This window comes from Trematomus bernacchii, unplaced genomic scaffold (assembly GCF_902827165.1).
Source record: "Trematomus bernacchii unplaced genomic scaffold, fTreBer1.1, whole genome shotgun sequence".
Classification (NCBI taxonomy): Eukaryota; Metazoa; Chordata; class Actinopteri; order Perciformes; family Nototheniidae; genus Trematomus; species Trematomus bernacchii.
In genome coordinates this window covers 20,604,621-20,617,879 of record NW_022988043.1, presented here as the reverse complement: position 1 = coordinate 20,617,879, position 13,259 = coordinate 20,604,621, and the positions used below count along the sequence as shown (strand labels likewise).

General features: G+C 39.4%; 1 protein-coding gene across 1 annotated transcript in view; it reads left to right on the top strand.

The window, feature by feature from the left end:
- Positions 1–13,259, top strand: part of LOC117472391 (spermatid perinuclear RNA-binding protein-like) — a 102,739-nt gene that overhangs the window by 21,730 nt on the left and 67,750 nt on the right. The gene's annotated exons all lie outside the window — the stretch shown is intronic.

The following is a 13,259-nucleotide window of genomic DNA, read 5'->3' as shown; positions in this document are numbered from 1 at the left end:
AAGTGAACTTTAATATTAGTCAAATATGAAGAAGTTAAACTTTAAACATCCATGACTTAAACACTTTATCCAGGATCAAAGCCACATAGCTGCACCTGCAAGGTGAATACAGCTGGTAAAAGAAAAAGCGTTTGAATGCGTACATTAACAGGTTTATGATATCACTGCCCGTCTAAGACACGAGTGGATCTGACTTTAATTACATTTGACTCGAGTGTTTCGTCAACTTAATGTGTTGCTTAAAATAATACTTCTGCATACAGTATGTGACACTGTGAGTGTTGCACGGCCAGATACGGCTCAAGAAGCTGACTCAAATAAGGAAATATATGATACATTATGATGTGATATGATATGAATGATAATGGGACACATCTACGTCTGCACTCACAGTGCCGCGGACTGTACGTACTGTTACTCTGATCCGGTTACTTATGTTGTGGCAGATATTTAAGTAAGCTTTCTTAACGCTAATGTTATAATAGTCAGATTGCTCTGAAGATGGGAGGGGATATTCTATTAATTTTCACATTCACAGTCAGTTGATTTTTGCCGGCCGTCTTTCCTGCAACGGCAGTTTTTCTGTATTTCCTCTATCCTGTAATATGACTTGATAGCTTTAAACTCCGCACACGGAGCTCTGATTGGTCAGCAGGCGGTGCTTTCACTGAGTTGATCTCTTAGCCTGCAACCTAACCTCCTCCCGAGGAGGTTAGCCGCTCAGCATAAGTTACCATGGAGATCTCGCCCGCTAAAAAGAGAACCAGCGTCGTAGGACCGGAAAGCCCGAGTTTTCCCTGAAGTCAGCCGGCTAAGCGAAAATCCGGCTTCGTAGTACTGTACATAGTACTGTACAGGCCTCTGGTCAAATGTTGTTTTCCTAACCGAAGACCTACTTTGGCATCAACAGCAAACTCTCTTTACCATGACACGTTTGATACACGACCAAACAGAATGTTACCCCTCACTTTGAGAGAGACCCATACACCCACATAAACAAGCTGCTTTTAGTGTTAGACAGGGATGAGTGTGTTGTGCTTACTTGGATGTTTGTAGGCACCACAGTGCACCACTGATCCATTAATGCATTAATGAAGGTCTAATCCTCTGCTGAAAAAAAATAAAAGCACAGAAGCCGCTGTTTCATAACAAAGCAACTGTGTTTCCTGAGCCTTCTGTGTGGCCGTCGCCCAGCTGGGCTTCAAATCTGGCTTTAGGGCCCGCCCAACCTTTAGCTGCAGCTTTCTCCACAGTCTGAGTTGGACCGCTCTAGATTCCATTTCCTGGTTTATACCCTCTGTGACTCGCTTACTTATTTGTAGGATTGCACCAATGCACATTTCGCAGCCAATATCAATGTTGAGAATATAAATGTGGAAGATGGCAATGTTTTTCTCTAAATGTTGTTGTTATTGATTCCCCTTTTGTGCCAGGGAAACAAACAACTCTTTAATCTAGCACAGATTCATACAAATAACTTTAAAAGCCTCTTTAGTCTGCTATACAAATACCCACTCCATAAGAAGATTTGAGCATTCAGTGATAGTGTTCAACTCTGTGTTCTACATAACCTTTCTCATAATTAAACAACGGATTAAAGTGAGCTGTATAACTAACTTATAGGAGAAATATTATGCTTTTGGGGGTTTCCCCTTACCAGTATGTTACATACACTTACCAGTGTGGTTAAATATTGTAATGGACGCCTGTGGCTCAGTGGGTAGTGTGCTGGACTTTGAATCAGGGGATAGCAAGTTCGAGTCCCACTGCAGTCAGCATGTCTTTGTGTCCCTGAGACACTTCACCCCAAATTGCTCCTGAGGGGATTGTCCACAGTACTGATTGTATTTGTAAGTCGCTTTGGATAAAAGCGTCTAACAAATGACATGTAATGTAATGTTATAAAACCAAATACACACAACTATGAGGAAGAACAACATTATTCTTGCTGGGTTGTTCTGCGTCACTGATATACATTGCCCCAGAGAAAAGAAAGTAATGCGATACACATACAGTATGTGTTAATGTACTGCACAGCTTGGGCATTAATGTAATGTGACTGCTGCAGTTTACATTTATAAAGTATTCCCTCAGTTGATACTAATCTGTACCCCTCATAGATTGACTATAAAGGCACGCTACTTCCAAGAAATGTAACATAACCTGGTCCAAGCAAGGTATAATTGCAGCATAAGTTGCCATGGCTTTCTGCACAACATAACTCGCTAACTCTCTAATCTGGCCTCCTGCTTTTCACTTAAACGAATGTCTGGCCTAATTATTCTGAATATATCAATAAATATATGTCATACTCTGCTAAAACATGTTGAGCCAATGGCTTAAGCTTGTTATACAAGATGTATAAACTGAGAAAAAATAGCCTGTGTTTTAAAGGTTTAATAGTTGATCGGCTCTGTTTTTAAATTCTGTTTGTTGGCCTGTTACAGCAGCCGTCAGGACTGTCAGGCTTACAGCGTTGCTTCGCCTGCTTTACCCTCGATGGTCCCTGATGTTTGGAGCGGCCGTTCTCCAATTATCACACTTCCAGACCCGAACTTGCCTTGTCTTTAAACAAATGTGTAGAAAGTGTGCAGATCCAAGCCTAGGAAAAACAGCTTCTTAACAAAGAGCGTTAAATAGTCTCCGTCAGAGTTCTCAGTATCTTCAGAGTGACGAGGGGGTGTTGATTAACATCACAGCTTGTTTTTTCAAGATTATTCACACATTATTTTCACTTACCGTAACCATACAGTCTTTTTTTTTCTTTTTTTTTTTTAAAGCTTTCCACTTCCTCTTAGTCAGATCTTCTTGTCTAACATTCCCAGTTAAAGCTGTTATGAAGAAACGTCTACCTATTTTCTAGCTGTTATTTAATTCAACACTTCTTTTATGTTGTCTGGTTGGCGTGTCTATGCCTCTTGGCGCTCCAACACATTGTACGTGATTGGCTAAGGGGTGGCACATAAGCGGTTAACCAATCATAACAGAGTACATAACCTCAAGTACTTCAGTACAATTTTGCGTTACTAGTACACAGTGAGTATTTTCATTTCATGCAACATTATACTTCTACTCTATATTTTCAAGATCATTTTGTTCCTTTGCTCCAGTACATACAGTATATTTGGTAGATTTAGTTACTTTACAGGTTCAGATTATTAATCTAATACAAAAAAATGTGTGATCAAAATACAGTCACAGATGTGATCAATCCAGGTATTTCATATATATACAGAAATGGCCCATTACACATAACTACTTTTGAAGGGGCCCTATTATACTAATTCTCAAGTTCATATTTGTATGTTGTGTCTCTGTGACATGTTTACATGCTTTAATGTTGAAAAAGTGTTTAATTGTTCTCATCTCTAAACGGTCACAACAGAGCAGGCCAGCTAGACTGGGCTCTGGTTTCAGACGGAGGGTGAAAAGAGGTGCTGCAGCACAGGCAGTATGAGAAAAAGAAAGAGCTTTTTGAACATTAAAGCATGGAGACATGTCACAGTAGAGGCACAAAATACAAATATGAACCTGAAAATGTGCACAATAGGGCCCTCGTTTATATTAATTTCCAACAGGATGAGAGAGAGGGTGATTATAGGACAATAGAGCCTTTCAACAAACCAATCAATATCAAGTTAAGCGAGACAAACTTCGCATAGGTTATGACGACACGATGTAGGTCTGTTATGTTATTTAGTGCTCTTGCAGTGAGAGGGCTGCATAATAGTTTTTTATTGATAGTTTGGACCTAAAGAACACACTCACATTAAACCTCGTCTATACTGAACTCCATACATAATACTCTGGCTCTGAGAAATGTGATATACATCCGAATCTAATTTAGTGAGATGGGCACACACAATGAAATATGTTCTCTGCCGCTAACACTCATATAGGTCGTTGTCTACACATTGTGCCTTAATGCGTCAGGCAAGGCTGCAGCATGCTGCAAATACATTGGGTCATTTGAACAAAATAAACGTGTCCATATTAAGGAAATATGTCATTAACTGAAGGGCATTCTGCAATTTAGGTCAGAGTATCTATTTACCTGCCGTCCTATTTACAAGTTTAAGTTTGATATATTCCTACCAAGTTATTTCGATTTTTTTATGAGTTTATTTGTCACACATCATTTGGGATCAAAAATACTGCAAACACAACGCTGCAAGACGCTCAAAACACAACGGAAACAGGGACACTAAAAAGTGATGCACACATCTGGAACCGGAGCGTTTGTTGGCATTCAGGGATTATAAAGCTGGCAAATTGTAACTGTTGGCAGAGTCAGTCTGTTTCATAATTCTATGTGTTTTGTCAGTATATTTGAAATGATTAGGTTAGCTACGTAAGCTAGCTAGCTTACAGCAGATATTCAATAATGTAAGAATGAATTATGCAATCACATTTTTTAAATAAGCCAATCAAATGTACATTTGAGGGCACAGTCACAGTTGGCCAACTTTATAATGCTCAAACGTCAACAAGCGCTCCGGTCCCAGCTGTGTGCATCACTTTTTAGTGTCTCCGTTTTGTTTTGAGGTATTGCAGTGTGTGTTTATTTGCAGCGCTCTTTTAGTAAACACTGCGCATGCGTTTTCAAGTTGGTGAAGATGCTCCCTCATTTGGACGTGTTTTGGCACATTTGTGTTTTTTATATTTGCATCATCTTTGAAAGTGCTGCGCGTGTTTTGTGCCGCTATAGCGCGTTTGCACCTCTCATCCACCGTACAAAACTCCCAAGTTTTGGAAAATGTGAGATTCTCTGCATCTTCACTATTATTAGAGAGTTTGCGGCTCCCCTTGTTGTCGGAGTGTTAGTCAAAAAAGCTTTGTAGAGAACTAGGCTTTTTTCTATCTCCCATATCCGTCTGGTGTGAGCTCGCAGGATTGCACAAGGCATTATTTGAAGTCTTGTGTGAACATAAACGTCTGCTCATAAAAGTTCCCCGCAGTGAAAACTACCTAAATAAACACAGCCCGTGAAAAATAGTTCATCTACCCTTTCTCAATATGGAGGCCAGGGACAGGGAGGCATTATAGGGAGAGGATACCTGAGGAAGGGACGTTTGTGGAGTGGAAGAGCGCAGCCATTTGCTGGATGTTTCGGTCCAGAGTGCATTACAGCAGCATGAGTGGATGCATTTTAAGCAAGACCTCTGACACTGGTAATGTTACCGCCTTACTCTATTCACTGTGGGACTAATAACCCCAGTGCCTTGTCACTCACCACAATCACGGCTGTCAGTCAGATGTTAAGCCACTTGTTGTAAAAAAAAAAAGCATCATTAATACTTTAGATTCTCTGTTGCTTTTGCAATACTGGCACTCTCTTACATTCTTTGTTTGGCTGCCAGTGCTGCTTTCGACCTCCAGTCTTCACGCAGATATTCGATCAACTCAAATATTTTATATATATCTTGCATAATGAAAACAACTGTAAATAATGTGTCTGCTATTCTGGGATTTACTTTCGTGTGGGAGTTTAATCTAAGTTTGATCATATATACAAATATTGATTGAGCTTTATTCATTTAATTCACCTTGTCTTTTGAGCTATGGAAAGATTATAAGACATTTAGCTGCTGTAAACAGAAATCCACTCTTGAACCCGTAGCTCCATCTTACCTTGAACCATCTAATATAAACTTCCACAGAAATAACACATAAAACAGTTGGATACTATACAAAATAACATATTGAAAATAGACTATATGTAGTCAGTATGACGTTACCCACTGGTTTCGATTTGCGTTTGTAACATCTAGTTTGTTATTTTGGAACCATAAATGACCAGAGAAGGTTGAGCTAAGTGCAACCAAACGCTGGACAAGACATTTTAGGATACTAGAAAACCTTAACTGTCGATCGAATGGTTTGAAACCAAACCATCCTTTAGTGGCTACCGGTCACAATTGAGCCATTTCCAAAAGCATACCCTGCTTTATTGCTTATTTTACTCCAAATGGGACCATAATTTACAACATGCTGTATTGAAGGTTTCAAACTTGGGACCACAAACTCATAAGGACATTCTTTGCAGGATAAATCCAAGTGAGAAATATGTTCATTTTCTCCTAGACTTCTATTCAATATGCATTATAAAATATGCACTGAAAAGCTTAGTTATGGGTAAAAATGTACATTTGTTGACACATCAACATTTAAGGATTCAGGATATAATTGTTGTAATGGCACCAATGTCTAAAAATGTCAAACAATACCTAATTAGATTCTTTATGTCGACGTAGCATTTTACCACTTCCGGTTCCATCGTCTCAAGTCAACGTTTTTTTTAACGTGTTTGTGGTTAGAAGCCTGTAAACAAATTCTACAAGGTGAAGAATTTGTTCTCTGACATAAAATAACTCTGTAAATACTCCACTTGCGAATGTCTGAAGTTTCTATGGGTCATAAAACAGCGGTTTCTAACAAGTGACTAAATGGGACTACTTAACATCATTACGCCGACATGAGTCCGCCTTTAGCTTTACGGTGGTGTTGCGTAGCCATGCCACAATGATGTATTTGCGTTACGCTTCAAAAAGTCTTAATATGTGAAGATTATCCAGCTGAACATAACGTGTTAAGTATCATAAACATGTGTTTGCCACAGAGCTTATTTTCTTCTATATACGGACATCCAATGGGGAAATCCAATCCTATTTTTGATGAAGGAATCCCTTGCCATGCTAACTTAGTGCTTCTCTTCACAGGGAAGTGAACCTTTATCGTCTTCATAATAACCAATCATAGTACCCTATGAAAAACAAAGCACTCCTAACATGTAACATATCGGGAAACCGTAGTTAACCTTATCTTTTTCTTGTGGATTCATTGTTGCGAACATTTATTTCTGACTGGGGTTTAATGATCCTAATTGCTGTTTGGTGAAACAAAATGGAAAGCTCTCGCAGGGTTTTGTTTCTCACTGAAGATCCGAGGTTGGAGATTGTCCTTTTCATTTATTGTCTCATAATGTGGGCGTACTGAAGCCCTTTGAGACTTTAACCAGGATAAAGGGCTATGTAAATAAAGTTGACTCAGAGGGAGTGGATGTGTTTAAAGCTCCCACTCTTTATACCGTTCACTGTTGTGGCTTTTATTTATGTAAAGCTTGGCGTACGTCTCCTTTGAGTTGTGTATAAATTCTATATTTATATAGAGGGGAAACTCATCCTTGCTGACTCCCTCTCTGGCTTTTTTTTAAATCAGCGTTGCCTTTTTGTCACACGCTGAGCTCACCATCTGCTGCTCCTGCAGCACCATCAACGTCCTTAAAAAGTCATTGCTGTATTTTTAATTATCTTCGTTTAATCACCCCTCTCTTCAGGGAGATGAAAGGTTATTAAAAAATGAGGCCGCATGGGGGAAATATTAGAAGAGCAGCAGAATACTGTATGCTAATATAGACAGCCATGACTGTTACGTCTAGGTCCTGTTGTCCTTGTGCCATGTGTTTTACCATTAACTGTTAGCATTTATTCATGATTAATCACAAGTTGAACATTCTTGTATTTTATTGGAAGATAAAATGAATACATGTGTTGTGTTGTAAAAAGAAAATGCATGACAAACTCGTAAGATAAATCAGAGTTAGGTTTACTTCATTACAACATGATTTATGAATTATTGGCATAAAGTCAAATCATTTTTCTCTTAGCTAAAGCATCGATAAAGCCGCTGTCAGGGAGAGCCGCTGTGATGTTCTGCTTTGGTTTATTGGCGCGTGGTTCGGCACATTTCCGTGTTGGTATTACAGGAGGATGTTAAGGTCAAATTTGGTAATGTGATTCATTTGCGTAAATTTGTATTACGGTTTCCAGATTGTTTTGAAGTGTGTTAACAGGAGGGTTCATTCAGGGCTATTAGAGTGTTCATGCTGGGTAGTTGATTTTGTTCCAAAAAAAAGATGCACTGATACATGTATATAGACGCCTCTTCCCAATGTGAGTCAACGGGAAAAAGTCCCAATGATGTCACAGACTGACACAGGATTTGTAGTACCATCGTTTGGCCCCTACGGACATTTGCTTCACCATCTGGCCCACTTCCTTGGGGCTTGCTTACACCCTCTGTCTTGAAGCAGAGCCCAGTCTGCTCTGATTGGTTAGCTGGTCAGCTCTAGCTGGTGATTATTCAACCGCTTAGAAATGCCCCTTCCTTAGCCTATCGTGTACAATGTGTTGGAGCGTGGCCAATAAAAGTGCAAGCTCTTAAGTCAGGTAGGAGTTGGGACAAGATTGCATTCTGTTTGTTTTTCCATATTTTAGGATGAGCAATATCTTGTCACATGTTCAGCAGGACGTGCTCAACATATATTTGTAGCAAAAGTGGTTGTGAAGCAAAAGTGAATATCCTTCGCATTCATCCCAGTAAATTGTCTGTGGCAGTGTGGACAAATCTATGTAAGAATCAATGTATCTTTCTTCTTAGGTACTGAATGGATTTACAACTTCCAAATATTTTATACTTTTCTTTTCTTTTTACAAAAGATTCTACTGTACTTTTATGATATTTATCCCTCAGACCAAGTTCATCGTTAAGTAAAGATTTATTTATTTTAAAAATATACGTTTTTCAATGTTGTTTTGTGTACAAAGTATTTTTGGAAATTGGCAAGATTTGGGAATAAAAAGGCAGTAAGCCCAAAAATGTATTGCTTTCATCCAATAATTTGCCCCATTGCCTTAAACATATCAGACTGGAGATGACCCTGAAATAAGCAGCCATACTATATGTACTTTAAGCGGCCATATTATGCTTTTTGGGTTCTCATTCATACCATTCACTTCGATGTCTCACTATGGGATGCGCCTCCCTGTGTATACCTCAGAAGCATCAATCTCATTACTCCAATCCTGATTGGCTGGTGAGTGCGCCAAGCTAGTCAGGACAATACCTTTTCTTGTCTATATATATATATATATTTACATCTGCAACAACATAGATCATACAGATCTGGTATCAACATTTTGAATTTCTAAAGGAAATGTTCCAAACTTGTCACTAGGGATGTCCCGATCACCTTTTTTTGCTCCCGATCCGATTCCGATCATTTGATTTTGACAATCTGCCGATACCGATTTTTCCCGATCCGATCTTTATGCAATGCATTAAGAGGAAAAAAAAGGTAACAGATAACGGCTGGTCATCCAACGCGATGAATTCAGCTATCTTGGCTGTTATTTTTTTGGCCTTTTCACTGTTCTGGGGTAGTTTCTCTTTCCTTTTAAAAGTCTCTGAAAGTGTCGGTTGTTTCAGTGCCGTTACCTGAGTGGCCGCTGTGTACTCGTCGTGTTGTTGTTGGTGGTGTTTGTATTAGATTGGTCATGTTGAACGTAGCTCTGTTCTTTCCACCATGCGGAACCTCCGCCTTGCAAACATTGCATCTGGCTGTTACACTGCCTTCGCTTTCAATTTTATAATACTTCCAAACTCCTGACATTTTCTCTGTCCCGACTCCCGAGTCACCAGCTGAACGTAGCCTCTTGTTAGCTTACTGCTACTATTAGACACTGCGCCCACTCTGTTGCCAGATTTGAGAGAAATAAGCAACCAGGTCTATGAAAACAAGCCCAAAAGAAGCAACACATACATGATGTTGTGTAATTTTAACCCAAAACTAAGGCCTCAGGATGACTTTAAGACGTGAACATGGTCATTTTTGTTTTGTAACATTAAATAAAATGTATAAAAATATTTTATAAAAAAAAAAAAAAAAATCCCCCGATTTTTTTCTCCCGATCCCCGATCACGTGAAAATCACGTGATCGGCTCTGATCCCCGATCACGTGATCGGATCGGGACATCCCTACTTGTCACTCAAGTTGTTATCAAAGGAAAGTCATGTATCTATGTCAGCCTAAATGTGCCACCACTTCCTCTTCCTCCTCTGCAGCCTGTCATTGACAGTCAGAAAGTCACATGAGATTAGAGAGGGATGCAGCAGAAATATGTAGCGTGAAGAGGTGATGTATCTTCAAACTGAATACTGAGGCACAAACACTCCTCCTTTTCCGTGTGAGAATAAGGCTTGTTAGCATTCATGTGCTGAGTTCCAGTCTCTCACACGTAGCAACGTCCTCCATTATTGAGCAGTTGTAAATGCTTTGAAGTTGTGCTGTTTGGGGAGTTTTTGTTCCAAAATAGGCTAGGAGCGGGAACGTAGGCTTTGAAAGGCAGAAATCTCAGCAACTGGTTCAGTAATTGCTGTGCCATATTGATCAACATCCTTTTTCTTGATTTTTCTCGGTTAAAGGATGATTCAAGACTTGCAGTAAATAGACAATACTGCAGCAGTGAACACCATCAGCCTGCTCTGCTCTGTCATTGAAAACAAGGTCAAGGTGACAGAGAATCTAATTGACGCTCGGCTCGACCCCACTGATTCCCCCAGGATGTTTTACACCATCACCACCACCACCACACAGTTACACCAAAGGCTCCGGCTCTCGTCTCATTAGCATTTGACCTCGTGGGCGATGCAAAGCTGCTTCATCTAATGCTTTTAATGGCCAGAATATATTCTGCGTAATTAAATTAATGTGTTGCCGTGCTTCTGTGGCCCGATGACGTAAGAATAATTTCATGGCAGCATCAGCATCAAAGTGGTTTGTGAAAGGCTGGTTTGTTTTTTTAATTGGGATCAGAAGCAAGTTTTTTAAATGTCCCATACATGAAGCATCTGCATGAGCTCATCACAGAAGAACAGGAGCAGAAGGACTAACACTGTCATATGAAACATGGTTACAGATCCTATTTAAAACAGGTTTATTCAGTATGGCCCACATGATAATTTTGGTTGTTTATTACAAAAGTAAAACGAAAGAAATTAACACAATTTAAACAATCATTTTTTTAGAAAGGGTGGACAAACTGAAAACAAGAAAGAAGTTGGGAGTTGTCATAGCAGATTAAATGCTTCATACTTGGTAAAACTCCAATAATTGTACAATTCAAAGTCTACTGCATATGTCAAATGTAATTTATAGAGCAGTGCTTGAATGGGTCCTTAACCCGCAAAATAGTTAGCATTTAAACCCTTCCAGTTTCCCTCTTAAGACTACTAAACATCATCACACCGAACATTAGCACCCTTATAAGCAATGGTGACATGCCACCATTTTATCACTTTAGGTTCCCTTGTCTCGAAGTCAACGTTTTTTCAAGAGTTTATGTAGATGCCTAAAATCGGAGTTTAGCACAATCTATACAGATTGTAACGGTTTGTTCTACAACATGAAATGGGTCAGTAAACAACCCACTCATGATCTCTAGCTTAGCGTTGGTAGAACCTGTAGAAGTCAGACACATTTAAATCTCTCTGCTCACATTGTCAGGTAAAAATAATTAGCTGTAAGTAATTTTTTTAAAGTGTATTCAAAAAGTATGAAAATGAATAATAATTTCAGTTTGCATTTAGGGCTGGACTCAAGGCTGCGCATAGACCAAAAAGTTAAAAAAAATAAGCTTTTACATTTTTCAAAGACACAACTAACCCTAATGTCGATACAAATTTGGTTGATTTGGGGCAAAAGTTTCAATATTATGAACTGGCGGTAATTTAGCTGTATACTGTTTACAATATATTACTTGTTTATCGTCTCTTGTACATAATCACATATTTACAACAGGGAAGCACTACAAGTGCATGTGATGTGCCCTGGTGACCAGACGTTTGCCGACTTTCCTGTTGTGCAGATTCTGGCTTGGGAGAATGTATTAACAGCAGTTGCATATCCTTCCAAACGAGCCATCTATTGTAGATTTTGTAGAACATTTTTGTGATTACTAGTATTGAAATGTGAAGCACAATGGTTGTAAATCTGACATCAGGGATTATCATTTTGAGCCTTGAAAACGCAGCCAGACATTTGAAGCATTTAGCTGATATGTATTCAGAGCAGCTTAGAATAAGCCTTAAATCGTGGTTCACCCACATCATAAGCAACAATTACAAAGGTTAAAGCTGCATCATTACCAAGCCAACAAAGGTTGCCCCCTCTGAATGTTGACAAACACTTAGAGCTGCACCAGAGGCCTGTACTACGAATCCAGTTCAACATACCCTGGATATGTTTGAGTTATCTGGCTTACCTAACCCAAAACAAACGCGCTCTCGCTAAACGGTACGACGCTGGTTATCAACTCGGTAACTCAAGCCAGGGTTTCTCTGTCCGGCTGAGTGCGCGTTCACATGAAAGGGGTGGGGTTAGCAACATTTGACCAATCACAAACATGGAGAAGCGTACTGACAGCGCAGCGTCATACTTCCTGAATGAAAAGTCAACTATAATATTAGACATATGAAGAAGTTAAACTTTAAACATCCATGACTTAAACACTTTATCCAGGATAAAAGCCACATAGCTGCACCTGCAAGGTGAATACAGCTGGTAAAAGAAAAAGTGTTTGAATGCGTACATTAACAGGTTTATGATATCACTGCCCCGTCCAAGACACGAGTGGATCTGACTTTAATTACATTTGACTCGAGTGTTTCGTCAACTTAAATTGTTGCTTAAAATAATACTTCTGCATACAGTATGTGACACTGTGAGTGTTGCACGGCCAGATACGGCTCAAGAAGCTGACTCAGATAAGGAAATATATGATACATTATGATGTGATATGATATGAATGATAATGGGACACATCGACGTCTGCACTCACAGTGCCGCGGACTGTAGGCTACGTACTGTTACTTTGATCCGGTTACTTATGTTAACTTGTGGCAGATATTTAAGTAAGCTTTCTTAACGCTAATGTTATAATAGTCAGATTGCTCTGAAGATGGGAGGGGATATTCTATGAATCTTCACATTCACACAGTCAGTTGATTTTTGCCGGCCGTCTTTCCTGCAACGGCAGTTTTTCTGTATTTCCTTTATCCTGTAATATGACTTGATAGCTTTAAACTCCGCACATGGAGCTCTGATTGGTCAGCAGGCGGTGCTTTCACTGAGTTGATCTCTTATCCTGGAACCAAACCTGCTCTGGAGCAGGTTAGCCATTCAGCATAAGTTATCATGGAGATCTAGCCCGGTAAGAAGAGAACCAGCGTCGTAGGACCGGAAACCCAGAGTTTTCCCTGAAGTTAGCTCGCTAAGCGAAAATCCGGCTTCGTAGTACAGGCCTCTGATGTATGAAAAATGCTATACAAATTAACTTTTAAAAATAAATAAAAGAGAAATACAAGGTTAAGTCCACATTTACCGAAGGTGTGAATTTGACATTTTTCTTCATTTTATTTG